Source organism: Peromyscus maniculatus, chromosome 1, assembly GCF_049852395.1.
Source record: "Peromyscus maniculatus bairdii isolate BWxNUB_F1_BW_parent chromosome 1, HU_Pman_BW_mat_3.1, whole genome shotgun sequence".
Taxonomy (NCBI): domain Eukaryota; kingdom Metazoa; phylum Chordata; class Mammalia; order Rodentia; family Cricetidae; genus Peromyscus; species Peromyscus maniculatus.
In genome coordinates, this window is record NC_134852.1 from 159,781,420 (window position 1) to 159,808,293 (window position 26,874).

The following is a 26,874-nucleotide window of genomic DNA, read 5'->3' on the forward strand; positions in this document are numbered from 1 at the left end:
TGGCTTTAGGCCATGTGTACAGAGGAGAGGCACACTCAAGGGGGGGACCTGCCCTCATTTACACCACTCTCAGCCAGAACCCCCAGGCCCATCCCAGGCACCTCTGCCCCCAAAGCCCCGACAGAGTGTCCCTTTGCGTTTCTCCACCTCTGGGTACCGTGAGGCTGCACCAAGCCGGCTGAGCAGATTTTCCATCAGCGCTTTGAGCACCAGGATTGACAGGAGGTGGTTGCTGCTCCCCTCTGGTTTGGCCTGGCCCCAGGAATTATCCCCTAGCTCCTCCTAGGGGCTGGCAGGAAGTGGAAGATGCAGAGAGGAGAACCATAGGCAGGCGGGGCCCAGCTGTGTGCTCGCGGCCCTGCTGCTAGGTTGTCGCGCCTTTATAATAAATAACAGCAAATAGCCCATCCGCAGGGCATCCTTCACGCCAGTGGCTAATAACACGGCTATTAATGCCCCCGCAGACGGCGTACGCAGCGCACGGCTCTGACGGATGTCCCAGGCCCTGGCGCAGTCATAAATCAGGTCCTCTCTTGGGGCAGAGCGTGCGGAAGTGTCATTTTCCATCTTAGTAATGAATTGGGGCTTCCCTGCCCTGCCCAGGGCGCTGAGGGGTTCTGAGGTTGCTGGGATTACTGTTTGCAGAGGTACCACCCCTCCCCTCTTGGAGCCCAGGAGGAGCTGGTCCAGCCAGCCACCTGCTGTGTGGCCTTGGGGCCCTCAGTCCACCTCTCTGGACCCGTCTCTTCCCTCTAACCAACAAAAGGGCTGTGCTGGAGGTCAGGGCAGATGATGCCGGGTGGTGGCCCCTGATCAGCCCCACCATGGCTCTCTCAGACCAGAGCAGGGCCGGTCCAAACAGAAGAGATCTTGGGATTCTTGCTAGTTCGAGGGTAGCAGGTATCAAGGCTGATGGCCTTGGTCCCCTAAGCTCTTGCCCAAACCCATCGCAAGGCCTCATGGTTGCCCCGTTTGTACAGAGCAGGTGGCCAGGCCCAGGAGGAGGAAACCCTCCCTGCTGAGGCTCACTCCAAGTGGTCTCCTCCTGTCCATCTGTCAGAGCCCTGCAGGTGATCCCTACCCCAGCAAGCAGAGGCCTCCCATGGCGGTGTGTGTGTGTGTGTGTGTGTGTGTGTGTGTGTGTGTGTGTGTGTGTGCGCGCGCGCGCGTGCTTGTGCAGAGGGCAGGACTCCGTTGCCCCTCCCACGCACTGTGCTCCCTCCAGGTGGAAAAAGACTCTGGTCACCCTTCTGGGCCACCAGGAACCCTTCCTCACCCGCCCTGCCCCGGACTCTTACCTCCTCTGCTGCTGTTCCCTGAGCCGCTGGGTCCCACTGGGGTCACTGCTTCAGAATTCCAGGCCACGCTCACATCCCTGGCCCCACGCCACCAACAGACCCAGAGGTACTCAACCACAGCCCGCAGCTCCGGGCAGCTCGAGGCACGCAGAGAGTAAGGAGGTCCTGACGTCGTCCCGTGGCGAGGCCTCAGAGGTGGCTGCGGGCCCCAAGCGGCATCTCTGGCACCCGAGGCCTCGGGCACTGCTGCTGACCTGGCTCTCTGGAGTGAGGGGTGTGTGTTCTGTGTGTACCCCCGGGGACGCCTGAGCAGGGCATGCCCTACAGCTCAATGTCAGTCCCCGGGGAGTGTGGCCTTTCACCGGCCACCACTTCCACCGCAGCTCTTTGTAACTTTGGTCCTTTGTCCACAGGCCGCACCTCTTCTGAAATGCCTCTGTGGGGCTGTTACCCCCTCTTTCTTTACCAGGGTTTTTTTTTTCTTTCTTTCTTTTTAAAATCCCTTTAAGTCACTTGGCGGAATGGCTCAGTGCAGAGAGCGCTCTTGCGTGACAGAGCTGAGAGGGAGCCAGCCACTCTCCAAAGCATCCGTATTCCTGCCACTCAGGCCGCATCTGTGGGGGTGGGTCTGCTACCCCTCCGAGGAGTTCCGATGTTCACCACAGGCTGTAGCCACCTCGCCCGCCTCCTCGCACTGCTGAGCTGTCAGGCCTGCGTGCCCCGCTTTGGGAAGCCACTTTGGGGGGGCAGGGGCTGGTCTGCTTGGCTGCTTCTGTTTGTAGAGAAGTTTCTGGAATGGGTGAGGCAGGAGGGTGGGTTATTCCTGCTTCAGCCCCTGGGCACGGCTGGCTGTCACGAGGGAGGCCTTCTCACCTACTCCCAGCTTCTTCACCTGCCAAAGGCAACACCAGCAATCAAATCCCAGGAAGTCAAGAGCCCCCGGGGTGAGCACTACAGGCAGCCATGGCCACACCCCCTTGTTCTCAGCTTCCCAGTCTCTGGGCCTGTTTGCTGTTTCTGCAATACAGGGTTTCTCTGCAAGCGCTCCACTGCTGAGCCGCATCCCCAGCTCCCCTTCCTTGAACAAATACCACTTCCCTCCAAGCCTGGCGAGGGTCTGAGATTCTGAGATTGCTGCCCCCACCACTTATCACTTTTTAAATCCAAGTAACATGCAGAACCCTTCCTTCTAACTACCTGCAAGGACTGGGCAGAGAAAAGTGAAGTCTGGAGGCTTGGCAGGATGGCTTAGTGGGCGGAGACACCTAGCACCAAGCCTGAAGGCCCTGGGAGCTCGCGTGGTAGGAGGAGAGAACTGACTCTCACCGTCCTTCTCTGACCACACACACTAACTAAATAAGTGTAATAACTAACAAAAAAGAAAAAGCTTGGGAGCTCCTGGCCTTGCCCTGCCAGGCACCAAGCCTGGGGCAGCCTCCATTTCCCCAGCACATGCTTCTCTTAATTAAATGTCATTTGAAGGCTCCAACTGGGCCATCCTGGCCTTGGCTTCCAAAACAACCCAACTTCTCTGGCTCACCAGGGGTCCATGAAGTTGGGTCTCCAGTGTCCCTGACCTCCCTGCTTCAGCTGGCTGTCTCCCGTGGGGCCAGCCTTCCACACCCAGCTGCCCTTCCTGCTGTAGAGACCTGGGCGCCAAAGGCTGTCCCTAGGAATATAAAACAAAGCAAAGCTGTCCCTCCCTCTGTTAGCAGCCAGCCAAGAAGGCCCAACTCAGGCATCTGCTCCCCTGCAGGCGGCCCTCTTTGGAAAGGAGCTTTAATGACATCTGAGGCCCTGGTTAGGCTCAGCTGCATCTCGGTACTTTCCTTTGTAGGACCAAGGGTGGCTGGTTCAAGGCCTGCTCAGTACCTGCAGCCGGCACATCTAGGGTGCATATTTAATAAGTCTGTGTGCTGAGCAGAGGTGGTGTCCATGGCTGTAGCCCACAGAAACCACAGGGAACACGTGGGAAGGATAAAGTATATGGTCGGTGTACGGAGGAATGATGGGGTAAGGGGCACTCTGGAATCTTTCCCAGGAGGCCAGACACAAACTCAGAGTAGCCAGGGCCAATCAGGGGTGCAGGTGCCGAGAGGCAGGTGTCGCAGGCAGGTTGGACAGGAAGGAAGAGGGGCCTGTTCCGGCAGAGGGGGCAGTGGTCGCGGCAGCTTAAGCCATTATTGCTATTACCACCCTCATGATTTCATCCAATTATAAACTGTAATTTCTCTATGAAAGCGAGAGATGGAAAGAGTCCAGTGAGGTCATCTGCCTTCCTAGACAGGCCAAGGAAATTGTTTCATACTGCTGGGGGTGGGAGCGGGCAGCTAGACCACTGCACACACACAGAATGGGAGCTGTGTCCTTGGGGCCTGAACCCCAACTGTCTCTCCACGAAAGACACAACCCAGAGTTCCGCTTTTGAAATCACGGGCCCAGGAAGAAGGCAGATTCACCCACTGGTCGTGTGCTTGACTCGGGCTCCTCCAGCTCTCAGGAGCTGGTCGGTGCTGGCCTACCCTCCTCAGGCCCTAGCCAGCCTGGCTCACCACTGCAGTCCCTTCCTCCCACAGTCCCACTGTCCCCAATGAGACTAATGCATCCAGTGACGTCTGTGTAAGCATGTGAACAAATATGTCACATGTGTGAAACTAGGCAAACATGAAAACAGAAGTGTACACATGCAAACGCATATGTGCATCCCTGCACACATTTAAATCCACGCATATGTGCAAAAATGAACACATGGAACATATAAACACATGATCAAGATGTTCACACATGTGTGCCCAAGAATACATAAAGCACACTTCCACAGGCATGCATGCGTACAAATGAACACACATTTACACATGGGCATGAGGGTACACAGAGATTGACAGGAATGTGCACATATATACATTTGTAATAGTGCACACACGTGACATGTGGGCCTTTCCACACCCTCCCCCGCTCCTGTTAGAATCCTCACGCCATCCCTCCCTCCCTCTGAACATGGGGTCCCACAGTTATAACGGCAATGATGTCACAGGGTACAATGGGAGACTATGAAGGCTGGATACTCCGGTGCCCGGCTCAGTGCCATGCACACAGTAGGTATTTAATAAATGCACCCACATACTCCTCATTCTGCTTTCTCCCTGGAAAAGCCAAGAGTCGGAGTGAGGCTCTCCTGGGCCTTCCTTGTTGGCTCCCCCCTCTCTGCTGCTTTTCCTGAGTCCTTAGACCTCTAGTGTGCGGACAGAAGGTCCAGCTAGGGTCTCCTTTCTGGAGGGGCCTCTCAGGTATCTGAGACATGTACTGGCTTTCCAAGCCAGCCTGGCAGTGTGAGCCCTGGGTAGTGTTGTGGCTCCTCCCACTTGTGGGTGCTTAATTATGGCCAGTAATAGCCCCCTGCTGCCACTGCACCATGCGGCCTGGAAGAAATGTGTAAATGTGCCCACTGGCAAGCACCTGCCCCAGAGCCCTGCTAGACTGAAAGAAGCCATGCCCCTGCGGTTACTGTCTATGCTTTCACGTGGGGTAACCAAGGAATCTGTCGGGCCCTAAGAGGCCAGGAATGGGGGCTCTCCTTAGCCCCACAGGGCAGCTCAGCTGGACCTCTCTTCTGGACCTTCTCTGTGTCCACACTCTGGCCTAGCCTCTGTACCAGGAAACCTGTTTAAAGTCTACTGAGGAAAAGCTTCCATCTGTCAGCTCTTTGTCACACAGGGTTCCTTTTGTTACCAACAACAACTCTAGTAAAAGTATTGGCAAAAGAAAGAAGATAACCATTTATCTCCCTAATCCATTCAACCTCTCCCAAGGGCTGGGTCCCCAGCTCCATGCTGCCTTTGCAGCCTGGCCTGATGGACCTGTTCACACCAGCATCTTGCAGGGAGCCAGGCCCTCTGTCCATTCCTGGTGTCTCTGGGTTACCATCTCCCATAAGCCCAGGCCAGGCTGGAGGGTCAGAGGTGGGGAAGGGAAGGGCTTTACAAAATTACTCAATCTGCAGGAGAGCCAGGGCTCCAAATTCTAGCCCAGGCTTCTTCTCCCCACACCATGCCAAGACCCAGTGAAGCAGGACTGTGCCACTGGGCAAACACAGCACCTCCAGGTCCTGGGTTCCTCCCAAGGCCTTCTCATGCCTTCAACCTCTCCATTTTTTCCATCCATCCATCTTTCCAATTATCCAACCATCTGTCCTCCATCTCATCTACCCACCTACCCACTCATCTATCCAAGCATCCATCCATCCATGTACGCATCCATCCAACCATCCACTTTCCTTCCATCCATCTCTTCAACTATCTATCCCTAGAATCCATTCAACAATCCATCTATCTCACCTAGCAAGCTCAGTCCAGCCATGCTCTAGGCACTGCACAGTGCACTGGGGACCAGAGGAGCCCAGTTCTATAGGAAGTCTCAGCCTCGTGGGGAAGCCAGCAGCTAGCAGATACTACAATGTGAGTGACACACACACCAGGTCCAGCCTAGAGGGAAAGTGATGAGTTCTGGGGTGGGGTGGGGGGCTTCCTGGGGAAGATCTCTCTGTCCTATAATTATGGCATCCTTCAAGCTCCCGTGACAATACATGAGAACTTGGTGGCAGTGCAGCCCACTTCTGTCCCTCAGGGCTTGCTGCCCGATTTAGCTTTACTGTTCAAGCTGCCTTCCAGATCTATGCTTGCTGATATTAATTCCTGTATTAGCAATTAGCCCGCCTGTTTTGCTTCAACCTCTGGCTCTTAGGGATGGAGTTTCATGTGCGTGGTATTAATCAGATGCCTGGTGTGTGCTCTGCAAACCCAGGTGGGCTCTGTGGCTAGCCATTTAGCCAATCACATTTGAAATGAAAACACATTGCCCCCTCCTCGGGCAGAGCTGCCCTGTAGCTCAGAGGGCAGAGTTCCCATCACAGCCAGCAGGCTGGAGATGGAGTGAGCTGGGAAAGTGGGATTTGCTTTCGCTCGGACTACAGGCTGCAGGCAACATCTGTATCCTGCTTTTCTAGATGAAGGGGCTGTGATCAAACAGACTTTGTTCCGAGGCTGCTTACTGCCCCCGAGGATGGCCAGACACAGCGCCTGCTCCCTTCTCCTTCATCACTGAGGGTGGTCACTCCCCTTATGCCACTGGAGCTACCACAGTGATGGGGTGGAGGCCGCAGCTGGAGTCACAGGGCAGGAAAGGGGCTAAGCTGCTCTTAGAAGAAGGTCAGCACAGTTGAGAACTGGGTAGGGAGAGTAATGGAGGCAGAGGGAACAGCATGTGCAAAGGCTCAGAGCGGGCGGACTTGCACCCACCCTCAGAGAGCTCTGGGACAATGGATGGCAGTGGCCAAAGCTGGGGGAGGGGGAGGGACCTGCCCTCGGGAGAACCAACCGTGATGAGTGTGCTGAGGGGACCGGCCTTCACACCAAGCGCGACATGGAGCCTGCTGGGAGTGTGCAGCCAGGGATCCACTTGCAATCTAGGCAAACACTCTTGTGTGGAAAACTGGAGATACAGGAGTGAGGGGACTGGGCTGGGGACAGTAAGCAGCAGGGTCACAGGGAAGGAGTTGACTCAGGAAGCCTCCAGGTTCTGCTCCCTGAAGACATGCCTGGTACTCAGTGGGTGCCAGCCATTTTCCTTGCTGGGGAGCAGCTGGGTGCTCCGGGGAGCACCTTAGAGGGCCAGTGTCCTCGGTGGTTCCTCAGAGCCTCAGCTCTTGGCAGTCCCTGGCAGAGGGAGCACAGCATGGGCTCCAGATGCTGTGGTGGGGCAGCTGGGAGCCCACCTCCTTCTCCTGCGCTGGAAGCAGGGCTGCACCCAGCACCCAGCGGGTCCCTGGAGGAGCAGCTCAGTGAGAATGGGTGGAGTCTGCTTAGGCAGGGTGAACCCTCCTGGCCTGCACTCTGCTAAGTTGACTGCCTCCCGACAAAAGGCGGCTTTTAAGGGACTGGGGTGTGTGTGCCAGCCAGGTCACGGGTGCCTGTGGGAATCCCCACACCGGACCACTGCCAGTCCCTGCCTGTAAAGACAGACACAACCAGAGCAGGGAGGCCAGCAGGAATGGAACCCCAGAGGTGCACGTGTGTGTGGCTGCATGTATATGCATGTGTGTGTAGGCCAGATGACAGCCTCAGGTATCATTCTTTGGATGCTGTGTGGGACAGCACTACTCTGGAGATAAATGCAGGACTTCTGCCTCAGATGCCTCTCCCTTTGTGTGTGGGCAGCTGTGGTCACAGGTGGCCTGTGACTTTATTCCCTGGTGCTGGGAGGAACAGACGCCACCTGCCCTGCAAGGTTTACATCCTCTCTTGCAGGGTCCTGCTTCTGCAGGTGCCAGAGCTAGGGAGACAGAGGCCCCCAGGTTTCTAGGATGCTGGTCTCCCAACACAGCCAAGCAGTGGAAGTGATCAGAGCTACCGCCTGGAGAGACTGGCAACACTCGGGCAGTCGGGGGACAAGAGCGGGGGGGGGGGGGGGGGGGGGACGACAAAGAGGCCCTGGCTGCCCAGAGTGGGTCTGTGACTTTGAAACCTGAGCAAGGGCACTGGAGCTCCTGGGATGCAGAACCGTGAGTGGGAACCAAGCAGGACGGGCCAAGGGTGGCTGGCACCCGTCTGGACTACTGGAGGGACAGATGGCTGTCTGGAAGGAGAGTCTGCCAGGGTGGCTGGGACCGTTAACCCGGGAGTGGGTCGTGGAGGCCCTGGCCTGGCCTGCTCCATTGCCATAACCAGGAGCGGTGGTTCTAAACCAAAGGATGGGGCTGGGGTGGCAGTCCCTGGCCCATGGGGAGATGCTAGTCCTCTGTCCACCGATGCCCAGTTAGGAGGCTTCCCTTGCTGGCCAGGCCCTCCCTACGAAGTAGGCTTTGCTGACCCCATACCCAGGAGGGCCTTGACAGGCCCGGGGAGCCATGATGATGAGCCTGGTGCCAGCGGCTAAGGTCAGAGCCTCTGTTTCAGGAAATTGGCCTACTTTTGCCAGCAATGTTAGTGGCTCCTTGACCCCGTCTACCCCACGATGGTGCCCTCAACTGGCCCCTTAGACTCCCCGCTCCCTGCCTGCCCCTACCTCCATCTCTGAGCACGCTCACATGTCCCACAGGCCAGGCGACAGGCTCTGTAGTGTGTGTGTGTGTGTGTGTGTGTGTGTGTGTGCACACACGCGCGCGCATTTTTGGTAGCTTTTTGCTTTTTGATGTAGGATCTCACGATGTAGCCCAGGCCTTGCACTGACCCTCCTGCCTCTGCCTCCCCAGTGCTGAGATTACAGGCGGGTACCACCATGCCTGGCCTCACACACAAGCTCTTTTCATTTATTTGTGTGCAGGTATATGGACATGTGCAGGTGTGTGAGGGTGTATGTGTGTGCATGTGGTAGGGGGCAGAGGTCAGCTTCAGGAGTCACTCCTCAGACGCTATCCACCTTAGCTCTGGGGATGGGGTTTCTCATTTGGCTCCAGAACTCCACCCACTAGGTCAGTCTCCATCTCCCCAGCCCTGGGATTAAGGGGGCACACTGCTGACCTGCTGGGGCCCAAGCTGAGGTCCTCATGCTTGTGTGGCAAGCACTGGCTGAGCATCTCCCGGGCCCGGTGGACTCTGAAGCATTGCTTTACTGGTCCTGTGTCTCAGTGGCTCATGGGTACATGGTGGGTGGTCCCAGATGAATGCCCTCCCAGGGGAAAGCTGACTGGGTCGCAGGGATCCCAGGTCTCCTCTGCTGGTGCTGGGGATCCAGCATGGATCCTAAGGTCTGCTAGCTCCTATTCCAGCTGCTTCCAACTCTCAGGAGGTAGAGGTAGGAGGATCAGAAGTTCAAGGCCCAGCCTTAGATACACAGTGAGTTTGATGCCATCCTAGGCTACATGAGATCCTGTCTCCAAAATAAAAAAGTTAAAGAAAACCCTCAACTACTCAAACAGCTAAACAGACAGTCCTCCTCAGATACGCTGCTAGCTGCTAGCTTCACTCAAAGCCACAAGCTGGGGACTCCAGGGACTCCAGGCCACGCACCTGTGGTCACCCAAGTTACCCAGGTGTGGCCTCCAGATTCCTGCCTGCTGGGCCATCTCCCAGGGACAAGTATCCCCCTGCCCCCTCGCCATCCCCCCACGCCAGAGGTGCCTGAGCCAGGGGATCATCACACATGTCGGGAGCTGCCCGCCCTTCCTTCCTGTAAGCTGACTCTGGGCTGGGAAGGCTGGGAGCAGGCGGGTGGGCGGGTGGGCGGGTGGGCGCTCAGGCCAGGCGGCCAGACTCTGTTAATATTTACAGCCAGGCTCAGGAAGCCATTAGCTTCCTTTTCTTGTTGTTAATTGAAAGAGGAGAAAGTGGTTGTAACACTTCAAAAGGACTTAAACCACAGCCTGAGAGACCCGCTGAACTGGAAGAAGGGGAAGGAGAGTGTTTTATAAAGGCGGGCAGCGCCAGCCTCCCCAGAGGGTAAATGCGGCTTCCTCTTTGCGCTAGGCAGTGCCTTCCCTCCAGGCTTCCTCACCGCCTTGCATTATGCGTTCCCTTTTCATTTGGGAGCCTGCCTGAAGGAGAGCGGGAAGGAGGGAAGGATCCCCACACGCTTTTGTTAATAACGAACCTCTTTGCAGCTATAGCTTAACGAGGCCCCTGGTACCACAGATCCTGGAGCAGCGGGGCCGGGTGGCTGCCAGCCTTCTCCTCCCTCAACATGCAGCCTAGAGTCACACGCTTGGTTACAAGCCACGACTGGGCCCCTGACCACCAGTGACCTTGGATGTGCTTTAGGCTCTGACCCACTGTGGACCCCAGGGTTGGCCAAGGCTATGTTTTGGTGGCAAGTGGAGGGCTCTGGGACTTGGGATAGACAGGTACAGCAGGCAGAGGCCTCCGGCCTCTGTGCTCGGCTTCCTCCAGTCACTTTCCGCCCTACAAATGACCTCGCTGTTGATCCTGCTGCTGGGCTTCGGGAGGATATAGACCTAAGCACTGTGAATAGAAGGGATCTGCCTGAACCAGACTAGATGGGGGACTCAGAGTGCAGATATGGGTAAAGTGCTTGCCTAGTGTATCAAGCCCTGGGTTCCATCCCTAACACAGAAAAAGGGGGGGCCTGGGGAGCCTTTAGTCAATTTGAAAAGAAGCGTTTGCCATACAAGCGGAGGAGCTGAGTTTGATCCCAGACCCATATAGAAAGCCAGGTGTGGTATGACTGCTCATCGTCCCAGTGCTGGTGAGGTGGGGAGCCGACCAGGCCTCCTTAGTAAAGAATACACCGTCTCAAAAAAAAAAAAAAAAAAAAAAAAAAAATGTGAACCTGAGGGGCAGGGCCTGAGGTTGTTCACAGGCCTCCTCTGGTACAGAGACGGGCTGGCACACACCAAGCACTCCAGAAATGTGACATCCAGCTGGCAAATGTCCCTTTCAGGCAGCCTTCTCGGGCCCGTCCTTGCTTCCGGCCTCCTTTACTGTGTTCACTCAGGCTCCCTTGGGCCTCAGTTGCTCTGAGCCTGGACTGGTCAGACATGGGGGTGAGGGGCCCACATCCTCTGCCCCAGTTCCTAGCGGCTGAGCGAGCAGGCTGCATCAAGGGAGGAGTGTACACCGAGGGAAGTGAGCCCCAAACTTCCCTTCTTCCCCTGTGCTCAGACTCAACAAGGGCGCTGTGGACTTCCGGGCTCCACGATGCAGAGCAGGAGCCCCCCACCCCCACCCCCCGGAGATGAAGGATGAGTGAGATGGCCAGCCCTGTGTCTCAGGCCTGGAAGAAGACTGACCTGTCTAGAACTCCAAGGGCAGAGGGAAATACCAGCCTTTCCAGTCTTGCAGAAGGCCAGTTGCAGAAGGTCTGTCCTCAGTCAGCAGAGGCTGCAGGCCCAGGGCCTGCAGATACACGGGGCACGTTAGCAATTAAAAGCTGCTGCGGAGACGGGTAACTGAAGTTGCCTTGTTAGCGGCTGCTGGCTGACCCTGCCTTTGTAACACCTGTTAGCTCCCCAGGGCTGGCACGGCCTTCAAAACATGCTCTGGGAGAGGCCGAATAAGGCCTGGTTCCAGCAAGGTGGTCCCCACACCGGCGGCGAGCAGTGGCAAGATCAGCTTATCCCTGCCTCCACATCCCACGCCCATGCCCAGCCTAAGAAAGGCACCTGCACCCTCACAGGGAGGGCTGCCTGAAAGGGAACACAGGGTCAGTGAGCTGGACCGGGGCACAGGAAGCCACTCATTCTGGCCAGACACAGGCTCTGTCTTCAGCTGTCCTTTCTCCTCCCCCTGTCCTGGATCCTAAGCCAGGCCCTCCAGCCACTCCGGCCTCCACCCCCCAACAGCATCTACGAAGCCCAGGGCCCGTGGCCCGCCCCGTGGCCCGTGGCAGGGCCCGTGGCCTGTGGCTTTTGTGCCAGGGTTAGCAGCCCTGCCCACTCCAGCACCCCACCAGGACCTGCTCCTTTGCTTAGCCTGACATTCTGTGTGTATCTCCCCACCCCCACCCCCGCCCTGACCGGAATACTGATTTTACCCAGCGCTTTTTTTTTTTTAAGAGCCAGGCAGAAGGGAAAGGCAAGCGAACAGGAGGTATTCGTGAGTAGAGACACGCAAGAGGTCTCCACGAGGCTCCTTCCAAAGCTATCTCTGGGATGCTGGCCCAAGACCCCACTGGGTCACTCCAGGAGGCCACCCAGCCCCTAATGTAGGCCAAGGATGGCACAAGCCAGGACAGTAGGCTTTTTAATACTCTGGGCATGCTGTTGGCCCTGGCTTGGGATAGCTGTTTGGGGGTGCGGTGGGGGGGGGGGGTTGGCTCCAGGAGGGTTCCTTGTTAATTAGAGTAAGTGGGCAGGCCGCCTTGCCTGTTTGCAAATTAGGTTCTGATGAACACTGGTCAGAAAATGGTGCCTCTGGGCCCCCCACATAGAGCTGGTGTCAGGAGGCAGAGTGAACCCCACCATCCCTAAAGTGACCTGAGCATGCCCAAAGGGAACCTAGGTGGCTCCACTGTCTTCAGGACTTTTTTTCTTTTTGAGGTCCCTGAGAGAGGCCTCGGTCCTTGTGAGGAGTGGGGGAACAAAGGGTCAGCCCCAAATCACTGGCTCCTCCAGGCCTCAGCGGCCTTCCTTGGAGGCGGTACTGTGGGGAGGAGAGCAGTCTCAGACAATTTCACTTGCTGGGCTCCTTGAGACGAGCATATCGATATCTCTGAGCACCAGTTAGTCCAGGGTCACAGAGGTTTACAGAGCAGGCCCAGCAGGCTCCACATTCAAGCCACCAGTACCAGCCTAGGGGCACGTGCTGGGGAGGCCCTGTCCCTGAAGCAGGTAGCTGAATCTCCTGCAGTCTGACCCCAATCCCAGCCCCACCCAGGGTCAGCAGCCCCTGGAGGCTTTGCCCCAGCTCTGACAGGTTACCCACCCCAAGCCCTGGTTGAGCATCCTAACGTCCCCAGAGTGAAAAATGAAATTATAATGGCGAGAAACCTGGCAGACCGTGGACCACGATAAAATCAGCATCTAAATTATGAACTGTGATTGGCAGCATCTCACGAGGCGCGGTGGCTGCTGTCGCACAGGAGGCCATCTCTTTGTGTCCCCTCCCCATTCCATTCCCATCCCCTCGTCCTCCTTGGAGCAATCGACAGCCTAGGACCAACTGCCTAAGACTGCCCTGCCCGGAGGTGCCGAGTCCCTGGCCCAGCGCCCTGACCCTGGTCCTTTGCCTACCTTCCTTCCTCTTGTGGGCTTTCTCCAAGAACTCGGTTGCTAATCTTTGTCTCAGGCTCTGCTTCTGCCAACCCTACCCGAGATGAACCCAAACCACTGGATGGGGACTCATTGGTGTCCCCCTCATCCCTGTTTCAGTCTGGTCATGCTGCCGCCACAGAGCAGGGATCTGCTTGATGGCCAGGCACGAGGCCTGGGCCGCCCGGTGCTTGGGCTGCTGGCCGCCCCTCCTCGAGCAATGTCCCCTGCCCAGTCCCTGGTGCTCGAGCCACCTGTGAGCAGGCACAGCTGTCCAGGCTGGGTGATGAGCGGCAAGGTGGTTATTCCGCCGCCTTCACTCCCCCACGGGCCTCGTCATAAATTACCATCGATCCGCCGTGGGCCAGGCTGGAGACGAGCTGGGAAATAAAGCGCTGGGCTCAATAATTGTACCCTGCTGCCCAGATTTACTTATTTGTGGCTTTCCTACCCACTAGGAAACGCAACAATAAATAACTACTGACGATTAGGCTCCCAGACAGGAAAAACACTGTGCAGATCTTTTCCAAAGGACCGAGAGGGCTCAGGTCCCACCCGCCAGCATGCCAGCTTGGATTTGATTTGCACTTTCTCAGCCTGGGCTCCAGACTCAACTGTATGGGACATGAGACCCAGGAGTGTGGGAAGTCAGGCCGGGAAGGTGCCTCAGCCCCCAGCAGGGTTAGGGCAGCACAACTGTTGGGCCCAGGCACGCTGCTGTCTCTCCCTTTGTTGCCTAGGAAGAGAGGCAGGTAGATCTTTGGGTTCAAGGTCAGCCTGGGCTACAGACCAAGTTCCAGGATAGCTAGGGCTACGCAGAAAAAACCTGTCTCAGACAAACAAACAAAACTAAAAACGACAGCACCTGGTTCAAGTTTCTGTTTCACAGAGGAGCAGAACAAAGCTCAGCGAGGTTAAGTACTCATCCTGCCAAGGCCACACAGGGCGGGGCTTGGTCTTGATTGCCAGTTCCTCATCATTTGTCTCTCTGTAAGTGGGTACAGACACCTAGGACTCTTCCCGTCTCAGCAGCATCCTCATGACTTCATTCTCCCTGCCCCTACCTTGGGCCAGGACTGACCAGGCCCTCAGGATGCTCTGGACTCACCTATCCCAGGAGCGGAACTGGGGGTAGCATGAGGGAAAGAAGTCCAGGGGGAGCCTAGGAGCCAGGGGAGGAGCTTACCCTACATACCTATGTTGAAGCCTGTCCAGTTTTAGAGGCTGGTGACTTCTCTGTTACAGATAGGGAAACCCATGGCTAGGGCACCCGGCAGGCTGTGTAGTACTGGGGGGCAACCCTGGAGAAGTGTGTACGCTCGCTCGGGGGCTGGAGCTCCCTGCCCTGCCCGAAGCCTGCCAATCGCAGATGCCATTCCTCAAGAGTCATCCTCCTGTTCTTTTTATGCGCATTGGTGTTTAGCCTGCATGTATATCTGTGAGAGGGTGTCAGATCTCCTAGAACTGGAGTTACAGACAGTTGTGAGCTGCCATGTGGAGGCTGGGAATTGAACCTGGGTCCTCTGGAAGAGCAGCCAGTGCCTTTAACCGCTAAACCATCTCTCTGGCTCCCACCTTCTCTTTTTGAGGCAGGCTCTCTCACTGATCTGGAACTCACTGGTTTACTAGACTCCTGGCCAGGGAGCCCCAGGGATCCATCCACCTGCCACCTGTCTGCCTCTCTAGCGCCTCGGTGTTGGGCTGGTTTGGTTTTGGTTGCTATATTGTTTGTTTGTTTGTTATGTGGGCTCTGGAGATCAAACTCAAGTCCATGAGCCATCTCTCCATGCCCACTGTCGGCATTTCATCAACAAGGCAGCTCAGACCCAGATCGGTGACTTGTCTCGCCTTGGGTCACACAACCTCGCTGGAAAAAACAGAGCGAGGCAGGTGGAACTGTACTCATAGCCAGGTCTGGCCAGCCATGGAGGTCTGTGACGGGTCCTGGTTGAAAGCCCAGTAAGGGAAGATGAAGTTGAGGTCACCACTCCCAGAAAACCCGAAGCTGCCAGGACAGCTGTGCCCAAGGTCCCTCTGTCCTGAGACTGTCCCTCTCTCCACCCCCTCACCGACCCACCTGGCAGCTGAGCCTTGTGAAGTGACGCACATCTCTCCATCTCCTGGTTACGGCTCCCCCGGGTACCCGCCCCGTCCCTCCCTGGGGGAGGCAGTGACTTTTTATCCACTCACCTGAGCCACTTGGTCCCTAGGCAGCTCAACTTTATTTGTGCCGAGCACTTTCTGAGTAACAGAGTCCCCAGGGCCAGGGAGTGAGGAAAGGACAGAGCAAGAGGTGATGGTGGGAGAGGGGACCAGGAGGGCACGTGCTGCTGGCCCTGGTCCTCAGGCCTCCCCTCCCTGAGGGACTGTCACACTGTAACCAAGCCGCTAGCATCCCTCCTGAACCGATCCAAGCCATCCTCTCTCTACCTCTCCCATCTCCAGAAACGGGCTGAAGACTACCAGAGTACAGAGCAGGCAGCCCTGGGCTGGGGTTCCAGCTACTCACTGTCAATTAGATGTCTGCACCCCACAGCCCTGTCCCGGTGTCCAGGTGGGACCATGAGGGGGTGACTGAGCCCATGGAAGAAGAGCAAATGACGGACACAGGAGTCACTGGCATGCTCCGTGCAGTGGCTGGGGTGGGCAGACAGTGATGTTAACAAGAGCAAGCGAGTCCATTTCGTGACCTCAGAGGCCTGGAGGACACCACAGGCCACATCTGAGATTCCGGTCCCAGCCTAGAGGTCTGGATGGGAGTGGAGCCGTGGGGCGTGGCGTGGCGGTGGGGGGGGGGTGGGCGGATGATGAGAGGATAGCGGGGGAGTGCTGGGGACATAATGGGAGGTACAAGCCCCACCAGTGCCCCTGAACCCCCAGGGAATACAATCTTTATAGTTAAGGACCAGATACAGGCTGGGGTCTCCTCTTTTGTCCAGGGGCCCTAACATGCTGTCCTGACCAGAAGTCCTGAGGTACACGAGGGTATGGGAGAACAGCTCAGGCCGGTGGGGCAGGGGGTGGCAGAGCAGAAGGCGTACTGATGAACCTCGTCCCAGCACCATCGGGGACCCCAGAGGAGCAGCAGTGCATGTGGGGGGGCAGCTGTGGGGCAGGTGGGGTGCAGGTGCCTCTGCCAGACAGCAAATCCCAGGCCTTGCTTAACTGCACCATTATTTATTTTAATGCCTTTGTGGTCCACGTTAGGGTGCAGGTGAAATATGGCTGCATCGTTTACTGGTGGGGATGTTAATTGCACACCGCAGAGAACAACAAACCCACATTGGAGGTATAGATCACCATGGCAGCCCGGGCTGCCTGTGTGGGGTTGGTGTGAGGGGAAGGTGGGAAGAAGCGCTCAGAGTCGTGAAGGGTCTGGGAGCAGCTCTGTCGGGGCAGGGGCGGCAGGAGATGTGGGCGGCAGGGGAAGGGTCGCCTCCCTGCGTGGGTATCTCCAGTTTGTACATCGCCAGCTGAGCCTCAGATAGGGCTGGTGACTCCTCGCCACTGTCCTTAGTGCGCACACAGGAGTCACAGGGCGCTGTCCCCCCAGTGGCCTGGGCTGATCTGGGTGTGATAACCTTCCTCCCTCCCCTAAACATGGCTGAACCCACTGTATCATCCCCCGGGGCAGGAGCAGGCGTGGAAAGGTGAGGCAGCGGGTTGAGGACAGAACACCCCAAATGCAACAGCAGCGGCATGTGCAAAGGCCCCAGGGCAGGAGATAGTCTGAGCTGGGTGGCAGCCCCCAGTGTGGGAGCCTGGCAGTGGGGACGCAGACTGGACCTCACCCTGAGGACAGCAGACTGTCACTGGAGAGTAGAAAGCTGAAGGAGAGGGTGGGAGAGCAAGGTGGCAGACGCCTACACCACAGGGACTGTCCTCTTCTCCGAACTGGCTGTAGTCACGAGGTCACACTATGTACAAGTCCTCGGGGCTGCGTATATGAACATGTGTGTGACTGGTCAGGCCTGGTACACCTCCAGAGCTTCTCTCTTTCTCTGTACAGGACCCAGGCTCTGGGGGCTTGCATCGCTGAGTCCTGGGGTACACATGGCCCACACACTACCCCAGTCACAGAGCTGAGGCAGAGTTGCCTCTCCCCCCAATCCTAGCACTCAGGGGGGTCCTTCACTGCTCTTCTCCAGCAGAGGGGGTCACAAGGTCACTCACCATCTGCAGGAAAGGAAGGGGACCCAAAGTTACTCCTCCAGAGCAGAGACAGCTTCCACGGCCCCCAGGGCTTCACCTCACTCTCCCTGTACCCCAACTATGTGCACTGCTGAGGAAACCAGAGAAGTTAGGACACCTTGGGCTTAGTAGAAAGTGCTTGCCCCTCAAGCATGAGGAGCTGAGTTTGGTCCTAGAACTTAGGTTAGAAAAACTAAACAAAACAGGGTGTGGTCGCACATGTTTCTTATCCTGGTGTTATCGCCGTGGGGACCAAAGGATCTCAGGATCTCGCTGGTCAGGGTAGCAGTAACAGGCGAGTCCCAAGCCAGTGGGAGACTGTCTCAAAGGGCAAGGAAGGTGGATGTCACCTGAGGAATGGCAGCTATGCTACGGTGGGCCTTGGCTCCATACGCACACATTAGGAGGCTGAGCTCAGTGGCTGGGAAGAGGCCCCACCGGACCCCAGCTCCTACCAATCACCGGGTTCCCACTCTGACAGCCAGGCCAGGTCCTTTGCTGTCCCCTGTAGTCAGTGACCTGTGAGTCTCAGAGCCTGTTTCCGGGCCACTGTCCCACTCCCCGAGAGGGACAGCGCAGTCCCTGATCCCAGTGCAGCCACGCAGCGGCTACTGTGCACTGGCGGGGGAGGGACTTGGAGGAAGATTTACGAGCTGGGTTAAAATTTAATTTGGGTGGAAGATCCCGGCCAGCCAAGCCGGCTGCCCCAGACAAATGGCCTCATCCCTGCTGGCTCTCACACCCCATGCCAGCCTCCCCCTTCCTCTCCGGAAAGCTGCCCGCCGCCCGCAGAGAAATCATAGCACCAATTTGATTTGGGCAGGAGCGCCGGGCGCTGGGGCTTGTTTGCACTTCAGTTTAAAATTGAACAGGACAGAATCGGCACTGGACTCTACTGGGGCCTCCTAACCTTCCCAGGTGGCTTCTCTGCTGCCAATGGGGCCAGCTTAGCACCCCCCTGTTGCCTACGTGGGCCCCCAACAACTCTGGGGCTCCTCCTGACCTCCCAGCTTCTGTCTGCCAAGCACCCCCCCCATTCCTCCCCACAGCCTGACAGCTAAGGACTTGAATCCCATTGCCATGCCAGGGAACTCAAGCCTCAGATGGAAACTCTGAGCCTCAGTGTTCCCATCTGCATAATGGGAACAATGTACCTGCGTAAACAGGCTGGGTAAGGAGAGCTGGCACTGAAACATGGAGTGCTCTGACCCACATGTCCATGACTCTCCCACAATCCTCTGGGCTTGCTCCCTGCTGGGCCACCTCCTTTAAGGGCATACATGGCTCAGCAGTTTTCGGCCTTCCCAAAGGGCTGGATGGAACAGTGCTGGGGTCCCTAAGGATGGGGTGCAGGGTAAGAGCTCTCATACACAGCTATTTTACCCAGACAAGATATTCCCACCCTCTGGCATGTGTTGAATCCCGTCTAGTACTTCTCCAGGTGGGCACTGCCCGCCCATATTACAGATAAAAAGTGGAGCCCAGGGAAAGGGGGCAGGAGGAAGGCTGGGGCCGTTCTGTCAGGAAGCCCAGGGTGGAAAGTGCATCCAGGCAGAGCTCACACTCAAGGGCTCACTGTGGCTGGGGCAGGGGCCTCTCTCATCAGCACCTCCCCCCACCCCGTGCCCCCCCCCCCCTCTCTCTCTCCCCTGCTGCTGTTGGCAGGGATCCAGGCCCAGAAATAGCCATGTCACCTTCGCTGTCCTGGGATGCTCTGTCCCAGGCGGGAGGGCTGAGTAGACAATGGAAGGGGAGGCCCATGTAACTCAAGTGCATGCAACATGCACACTCGTGTATGCAGGATGGGGTAGGCTCTGGCCTCCTCCATCCTGCCTTACCTCCTTCACCAGCTTCGTAAACAAGGCTTCAGGCAGCTGCTGGCAGAGCCAGGGGCTGCTTCCCACCGGCCAGCACTGGCCTCACACACACCCAGGATGAAGGCATCAGTCAGGGCCAAGATACCCTTCCCTGCATGCTTGGGGGATCTCTCACCTTCTAGCCACCCCCAAGGCATTCAGTTCTTCCTTTCAGAGGCTGGGTTCTGCCCTCCCCATTCACACCATGCTCCATGCCCATCGAGGAAGGCTGAAGGGCCCTGCTTCCTCTGGCTTGGGGGTCTCAGCCCTGTCCCTTACAAGTGCAGAGCTAATCCTGCCCGTGCGCTCACAGGGGTGGAGAGATGAATGTGTCAACACATTTGCATTGAAGCAGGAACAGAGAAACGAGGAGAAGCCTAGCTACAGGGTGAGGAGCTGGCTCAGGCTCCGCCAGCCGCTGAGCTGGCCACCCCCACCTAAACTCAGCCAGTACCCCCCCCACCCCCATCCCCAGACAGCGCCTTCCCAGCATCACATCAGTGCAAGGCAGCTCCTGCTGCCCCAGCCTTGACCTAGAGTGGCAGGCTGGTGGGCCACGCCCTACGCTGTCTCCCACTTGGATCAGGACAGCGAGTCCCAGCACTGACCTGGTGTCAGCGTCTCGCTGCAGCCTCTCATTATTTACTTATGCGCGTATTTATTTATTCCCGACTCGTCTCTGAAGGATTTGCAGCGCTTACAGAAATATAACAAGTGGATCGGATTGGATTGGGAGGGAGTGGGAAACCCAGGCAGCTGGAGTCCTCAGGCTGGGGTTCAAATCCTGATACTCACTCGGTCCCTTTTTGCCCACGGAGTCCCCTTACTTCTCCGAGTGCAGCCTGCTTGCTGCACAGTGGGGCGATGGTGCTCTGAGCAGGGGGAATGAGACAGAGAGGGAAGACAGAAGCCAGCACCAGGCGCTCTGGAGGCCAGCGGCACATGCTGATTACGGGGACCTCAAGGGTGGAAGAGGATGAGGCTGGAGTGAGGAGGCCCTACCCCGCTCACCTTTACATCCACCCAGCATTTGCCAGGGGGTGGTGACATCAGCTGAGGACAGGAGGTCTGAAGTCGGGGGCACGTGACCTCCAGGGGTCTCGACTCTCTCACATGCCAAGTGCAGAAATCCTTCGGGTTCCTCTTGAAGAGGAATCCTGTGGATGGTGACACCCCAACACCCTAGAGTCCCCACACGGGGTAGGGGAGGGCAGCACGCTGGAGTTTCATCATGTACAGCACCAAGAGGTAGGGTCTTCACTCCCATCCACCTCAGCCTCACCCCAGCTTCCAGTCTTGGGAGTTCACCCCCAGGGACCAATTTTCCAACAACCCAAGCCCCTGATGGCCAAGCTGTGTGGACTTCCTCAAGCTATCCTCCTAGCCTTTCGTCCTGCCTAAGAATTCCCCAGATCGTCCTGTTCCATGTCCCCTGGCTGAGAAGGACTTCCTCCCTCCCCAGGGCTAAGCCACCCCCTTCCCACCAGTGCTTCCCAGGAGCACTGCCAAGGGTCATCAGTACTGCAGGACGCTCTGGGCCAGCCCCTGGCCTGGCCTTCCCGCATGGCCCCGCCCACCCGCCATCTGTGTCTCAGCTCAACACCGAAGCCTCACACTTCCTAATCTAGTTGTGTGAGCTGGTTGTTGTGGCGCCGCACATGACCAGTTTACTGACCCAGATGTGGAGATGGTGTGACCACTTGGAAGGCAACAGGTGGAGGAGCCAGTACAAAGTACAGAGCTGCAGACTACGGCCATCAGGTGCCTGGGTCTCACCTTCCTGCTCCTTGCCTTTCCCTGGCTGCCCCGAAACGCTCCAAGACGGCTGTTAGGGGGAGGAATGGCCGTGTTCTGCTGGGCTGGAGACTTGGAAGGGTGGGATGCTGTGTGGTTGACCTCCCAGCAGCACTGGCTCTTGCCTCAACCCCATCCGCTCAGGCCAAGTGAAGAAGCATTTATGGGGTGCCGGGTGAACACAGTCTACCCCTGATCGTTTCCACCTGCCACATCCCTTCCTTCTTTGGCCAGTCACCACCTGCTCTGACAGTACCCATGGCGTTGGTACTGATGGCTTTGTGACGGTCACATCTGTGCTCACAGAACCCCATGTATCAGACAGAGCCCTTGGAAGGCCAGGGCCTGTCCTGGGCCATTCCTGACATTCTGCCAACCCTGTCAGAAGAGTCTGGCCAAGCCAGGCTGCAAGACCAGAGTGCTGTGATGTTATCAAGTGCCCCAATCATCATGCAACTAGGGATCAAATAACTCACCGTCATTGATTGCATTTTTTTTTATTTGTTTGTTCGTTTGTTGTTGTTTTTGTGATGTGGGGACTGAGCCCATGGCTTTGCGTATTCTAAGATCTATCATTGAGCTGCATCTCCTTCCATGATTGATTTTAAATGATCAAGAAGTGTGCTAGTACTTAATCCAGCTCCCGGGAAGAAGAAGGTGAATCTCTATGAGTTTGAGGCCAGCCTGGTCTATATAGCAAGTTCCAGGGCAGTTCCAGGGCTACATAGAGAAACCTTATTGAAGAGGAGGAGGAGGAAGAAGAGGAAGAGGAACAATCACCCTTTGGGGGAAAGGCAGACCTTGAACCTTGATAATATCACATAACTGTGACCTAGGTGGGGTTTCAGGGTTGTTAGGGATCCCCTTAAAGTTCCCAGCCTGAGTCCTTGCTGTCAGAAGCTGTGATTACACCTGCCTGCTGTGGCCACCTGTCTCTGTCCCCTCTGAGCAGCAGCTGGCTCTCAACGCTGTACAGGGACCACCGGAGGCCTCCCTCCCTCCCAGCCTCCTCTCCTGCCTCCTGTTTTCCAACACCTGCTTCTAGGGTCCTTAGTGGTATAGATCTATAGGAACGGACAGCACTTAGGGGAGGGGACATCTGGGGGGTCATACAGGCAAGGACTGTGTTCTTGTGTAAATTTGTAGGAACGGACAGCACTTAGGGGAGGGGACATCTGGGGGGTCATACAGGCAAGGACTGTGTTCTTGTGTAAATTTGTAGGAACGGACAGCACTTAGGGGAGGGGACACCTGGGGGGGTCATACAGGTAAGGACTGTGTTCCTGTACCCTAAGCTCAATCCTGTTCAGTACCTGTTGTTTGCCACACACTATGTAGGTCTCTACCAGGCAGTTTTCACGTGGTCCTTTGACTCGGGTGCTTATCTTGGTCTGCATTTATAGTTAACAAACCTTAGCGTGACAAAAACACTCTAGGGATGTAGCTCAGTTGGTAGAGCACTTGCCTAGCATGCATAAGGCTCTGGGTTCAAGCCCCAGCACCACATAACCTGGCATGGCAGTGTACACCTGCCAACTTAGAACACAGGATACATACATAAAAATTACTGAATTCTAGAACTGTAAGGTGTGTGTGTGTGTGTGTGTGTGTATGTGTGTGTGTGTGTGTGTGTGTGCGTGCACGTGCGCGCACGCCATGTTAGTGCAGGTGCCTGGGGAAGGCAGAAGGGGCTGTCAAATTCCTTGGAGCTGGAGTCACAGGAGGTTGTGAGCCACCTGAATGGGTGCTGGGAATGGAGCTCCAGTCCTCTGGAAGAGCGGCCAGCACTATTCATCACTGAGCCGTCCCTCCAGCCCCCACAGTCTGCTGGTCTGTGAATTATACCCAGCCCTCCATACCCATAGATTCTATGTCTGCAGATTCAAACCAAGCCTGGGTCAAAAGTACTTGGGGGAGGGAGTGTGTCCATCCTGAACTGTTAACAACAAAACTGTGCCTCCGCCAAACAAGCAAGGGTTTTTTCCTTGTCATTATCACCTAAACAATACAGTGTAGCATGTATTTACACAGCATTTACATTGTACTAGGAATTAAAAGGAATCCAGGCATGATTTAAAGGACACAGAAGGACGCTGGTGGGTTATGTGCAAATACTTCATCAGTTTATACGAAGGACTCCAACATCTGCAGGATCTGGTACTCAGGAAAGGGGGTGCCTTAGAACCATCCCCCCTGGATGCTAGGGTTGATCACACATCTTGGTTTTCAAATGAATTTAATGGCTAAGCAGCATTTGCCAGGCATGCAGGAGGCTCTGGGTTCCATTCCCAGCTCCACAAAACAATTTAAAAGACAAAGCTGGCCGGGTGGTGGTGGTGCACGCCTTTAATCCCAGCACTCGGGAGGCAGAGCCAGGCGAATCTCTGTGAGTTCGAGGCCAGCCTGGGCTACTACGCAGAGAAACCCTGTCTCGAAAAACCAAAAAAAAAAAAAAAAAAAAAAAAAAAAGACAAAGCTGGCAAGATGGCTCAGCAAGGAGATGTGTTTGCGTCGAGGTTGGCAACCTGGAATCAGTCCCTGGGATCCACATGGCGGAAGGAGGGAACAATTATCACTTGTCATCCTGTAACCTCCACACATGTGCGATGGCATGTGAGTGCCCATACACTCACATAAATAACACACAAACACACAAACAAATGTAGCAGTAATTTGTTTTTTAAGATTTAAAAGAAGAAATTGAACCATGCTTACAAAGAAAACAACCCCAGGCTCAGAGAAGGGGAATTAGATTGCTCACAGTTTGAAGGAGACTTGGACGACCCAGGTCAGTTTAGCTCTTCCCAGGAAACCCTGCTTTCCCTGTTTTCCATGGAGCAGAAGCCCCTCCTGCTTCTCCTAATGAGAACGCCCACTAGCTCTCTCTTGCTCACCCCTGGGGCCCTGGTGGCAGGCGCTCAGGCCTGGCTTCACCTCCAATGGGAAGCGCCCTCTTCTCTCTCCTCATCTCCACTCTGCCTCCCTAGCTCTACCCACTCCACCCATCCCTCTTCTCCAGAGATGTTAGGTCCACCTGTGCCCTGCTGTCCGTCCATCTCCTGCCCAACCCTCCTCCACCCACCCCCTGACCCCTCCACCCCCTTCCAGGCTTAGCACTTGCTGGTCCCTCTGCTTGGGACACAGTTCACATGCCTGCCCCTCCCCCTCCAGGCCAGCCTCTTACCACACATTGTATCTTGTCTCCACCATCCCCCATCCTGTGTACACAGCTCATAGTGGTCCCTCCCCTGCTTTCACCCCTTTACCAAGGACCTCCCAGAAAGCCTAGCCCTCCCTAGCTAATTCCCCGGGGTATCTACAGGCTGGGAGAGCAGGGAGGGTGGGGGTCAGGGGCGGGAGGTGGGATTGTGTACCATGTCAGGTTATTAGGGGATGCAAGCCAAGGCCTCTCCCATGTCCCCACCTCCAACCAGCACATTCATGGGGGTCTGCAAGACCTTCTTACAGAAAGGAGGGGGCCCAGCCCCGCCCCCACCCTGCTCTGGGCATTTCTCCTGCCTGTCGACAACAGAAGCCTGAGCTACTCCGGGCTGTCCACACACCTTGGCCTCTAGGAACCTGAATCCAATCCTACTTCAGCCTTACCTCAGAACAAACCCATGGTCCTTGCCAGGGTGTCCCATCTGGTTGCCCCCCTCCATACCTTGGCTTTCTTTTATGTTCTGGAACTTGCCACATCTGTCCCCATTTGGTGCCTGCTGGTCCCTCCGCCAGGACACTCCCCAGCCATCCAGCTCCTTGTCCTCAAGTTGGCCTCCACCCAAAGTCACCATCTGTCTCCTCCTCAGTCACCCTATCTGAACCAGCCCCTCAGATCAACACTGGCGTCCCTGAATCCGAGTTGCCACCCTTTCCTGTGAGGTCCCTGTGCGCCAGACTGGGCACTGAGGCTGCAGCAGTGTTCGTGGGGTAAGGAAGGAAGGCCCTTGTCCCTGCCTGCAGAAACCTGGAATGGTCCAGGACCCCCAGCCGGTGCCCACCCAGGCAGCTCCCCTCTTGGTTTCCCCGTGGCTTGGAGGACTAGCCGGGGCGGAATAACCAGATTAGCCTAAGCGGCTCCTCTTGTTTCCTCACGTAATTGGATCGAGTCCGTGTTTCAGTGTGGCTGCATTTAATATTGTAATTCTGCAGCTGCCTCTCCGCCGAGCGAGCGCAGCCACCAGGCACAGCCACGCAGGGCTGCAGGCAGGGGGCTCTCTGCTAAGAGGGCCAAAGGGCAGGAAGCGGAGACACTGTGCCCACAGCCCCCGTGGCTGGGCAGGGGTGTGGAAGGGGCCCTGGCACTTGGGGGGCCCTTCCACTTCCCTGTGCCTGGTGTCAGGCCTGAGATACATCCAGGAAGGGTCCACACGGGGAGGGTCTGGCAAAGGAGCACCACTGAGGCTCATCCAGCAGAGGCCACGGTCCCCAAGGGTCCAAACATAGGTTTCATCGTCACTTTTCTTGGAACACAGCTAAGGAGACACACCCACGGCCACAGCAGCCCGGAGCCCAGCCAGGCCTTGTGTTTGTGGGTGCTGGGTGACCCCAGAGACCTAAGCTTGGGTGTTGAAAGTGCATCCAGGGACTGAGAGGAAGGGACATGTGGCAGTATATGTGTGGCTGTCCCTTTGTGAGTGTCGCTAGTGAGCGCCCGCTGGTCTTTTGGTCATGGTGAATAGATGTCTGTACTAAGAGTGGCCAGTCCACTCTGTAAACAACACTCACTGCCCTCAGCTTGAAGTGCTGGGGCTCAGCACCTCAGTGCCTGGATCCTCAGTGTAGCCCAGTTGGTAAAGTATTTGCCTGACATGCACAAGTCCCTGGGTTCGATCCCCAGAACCACATAAACAGGGAATGCTACCACACAATCTCAGGACTCAGGAGACAGAGGCAAGAGATCAGAAGTTCAGAGTCATCCTTGGCTACATGTGAGTTTGAGGCCAACCTGGGCATATGAGACCCTGTCTTAAAAAAGAAAGCAGGTCATAGGGAGTTCTGAGACAGGGCCCAGCTGAGGTTCTTAGATGGCTCTCCCTAAGGCATGACTTCAGAGACTGGCCACTCTTGGGCCCTATGTCCAGATGCAGACACATCCTACTGCTTGGCCAGACACCTGGTGGCAAATGAGTTCCCACCCATGTGGCTCCAGGTGGTTCTGAGCATTTTGAAGACCTTGGGACAGAGCAGCTTCTTATACCCTAGGCATGGTTCAGCCCCTCAGGTCTCAGTGACACCCCAGGTCATGGGCACTAGGACTTTGGGTCCCCACTTCCCACCCACCCCGTGTGGCTGCAGCCTTGGCTACAGCCCCCATCCATCACTCAGCCCTATTTTTAGGAGGTGAGAACCCAGCTGTGAACATTCACTCTCTGTGAGGAAGTCAGCCTCAAGTGGGGGTGAGGAGGATGGCAGGTGGAAGCCCCCCCCCCCCCCGCAGACTGAGGCAGAGGCTGGGGTGGGTATGCAGACCCAGGTCCTACCTCTGCCTGCCAGTGCCCAGCTGCTCTGGGCCTCGGTTTCCCCAGATACACAGTACATTGTCACCCACCGGCTCTTACTTCCTGGGTACCTTGTACTCTTCCTTGTAGGATCGACAGATAGAATACAAGAATGTGTTGACATGTATATTTCAGACAAACAACAAATACATTTTAGTATAAGCCCGGCTCACTTTGTATGAGGTAAACTTATGCCACACAAAAGGATGCTTTCTTCTCTGAAATCCCATTGTTTGGTGCTTCCTTTACTCAGTCTGGTAACCCTGCAAGCCTCTCTCCACCCATTGTCAAACATGATCCAGGTGCCAGGAGGGTGGCCAACAGGTGTTTGTGCAGCCTGGCTGTCCCCTCCCTCCCCACAGCTACCATTCCCTCAGCTTTTGTGCCATAAACCACCCACCAGCTCCCTACACTTTGCCTGAATCGGATTTCCAGCTCCTAAATGCAGGGAGGGCCAGCCTTTTCCTGGACTTGGTGAACTTGTATACCCTCCCTCTGTAAGCCTCAGTTTTCCTCTCTGGAAAACGGGATCATTG

At 56.3% G+C, this 26,874-nt stretch overlaps 2 protein-coding genes across 4 annotated transcripts in view; one reads left to right on the forward strand and one right to left on the reverse strand.

The window, feature by feature from the left end:
• Macrod1 (mono-ADP ribosylhydrolase 1) overlaps positions 1-26,874 on the forward strand; it is a 145,211-nt gene that overhangs the window by 49,835 nt on the left and 68,502 nt on the right. The gene's annotated exons all lie outside the window — the stretch shown is intronic.
• The window catches only part of Flrt1 (fibronectin leucine rich transmembrane protein 1), a 75,333-nt gene that overhangs the window by 11,243 nt on the left and 37,216 nt on the right, over positions 1-26,874 (reverse strand). The window contains exon 2 of one of the 2 annotated variants that reach the window (XM_006980739.4): positions 1,299-2,190. The gene's annotated coding sequence lies outside the window, so the exon portion shown is untranslated. Of the gene's footprint in view, positions 1-1,298; positions 10,537-26,874 lie in introns of those variants that run through there. The other variant, XM_076558618.1, reaches the window with a different exon arrangement.